The sequence below is a fragment of the Rousettus aegyptiacus genome, unplaced genomic scaffold, assembly GCF_014176215.1.
Source record: "Rousettus aegyptiacus isolate mRouAeg1 unplaced genomic scaffold, mRouAeg1.p scaffold_m13_p_9, whole genome shotgun sequence".
NCBI lineage: Eukaryota > Metazoa > Chordata > Mammalia > Chiroptera > Pteropodidae > Rousettus > Rousettus aegyptiacus.
In genome coordinates, this window is record NW_023416312.1 from 42,158,553 (window position 1) to 42,159,645 (window position 1,093).

General features: G+C 37.1%; 1 pseudogene; it reads right to left on the reverse strand.

Moving 5' to 3' along the window:
• Positions 1-269: 269 nt before the first annotated feature.
• On the reverse strand, positions 270-388 carry LOC118607904 (annotated as a pseudogene).
• Between the last annotated feature and the right edge of the window lie 705 nt (positions 389-1,093).

A 1,093-nucleotide genomic window follows, 5' to 3' on the forward strand; every position in this document is an offset into this window, starting at 1 on the left:
TTTTCCAAATAAGTTTATCAAAGCATGAAGCATGATGTAGTAAGAAAGGTATACGCAATAGCATGAAACCCAAAGGACTTCCCTTAATATAAAATGAAACATGCAGCCCTAACTTTTGTAGTTTTTCATGGCAAGAGAAAAAAAAATTGTTATAGATTAAAATAGGTGGAACTTTGGAAGGCACATAGAACAGCCTTTATATTTCTACATTGAGGAACTGGGGTCAAAAACAAGGATGTGGCAATTTCTTTTTCTTTTTCTTTTTTTAACACCTATAGCACCTGTTATTCCTAGGTAGTCTCGCATCCAAGTACTAACCAGGCCTGACCCTGCTTAGCTTCTGAGATCAGATGAGATCGGGCAAGTTCAGGGTGACATGGCCATAGACAAATGTGGCAATTTCAACGTCTGTAATTAGACTATTTTTTTCCAAAATATGCCCCTCCTTCTTTATTATACATCCCAATAAATGGCATCACAATTCATCTAGTCTTTTGCTCTAGGTATCTCACAGCCATCCTTACAATTATCAAATAATGGCAGTTTAACCCTAATTGGGGTGCTCTCCATCAATGGTGTAGATTGAATCTTTAATACATTTCTCTATGACTATTCAACTGATTCTAAGTAAATCTTTTTTTGTTTGTTTGCTTGTTTTTGATTTTATGGTGACATAGGTTAACAAAATCCATAGTTAGATTTCTTTCTGTCACCACATATTTGGCCCCTTTTATCCCATCTACCTCCCTCCGCTTTCCTCCCACCTACTTTCTGGTAACCACTAGTCTATTGTACATGTCAATGAGTCTCTATTTGTTTCTCCTGTTCGTTTGTTGCCTTTAGGTCTATATCCCACATATAGGTGATATTATGTGGTTTTCAACTTTTTCTGTCTGGCATGACTATCTCGAGGACCATCCATGTTGTCGCAAATGATGGGATTTCATCTCTTCTTATGGCTGAGTAATATTCCATTGTACATATGTATCACTGCTTTTTTAGCCAATCATCTATCGTAGGACACTTCAGTTGTTTCCATGTCCTGGCCACTGAGAATAATGCTGCTATAAACACCGCTGTGCAAATATCTTTT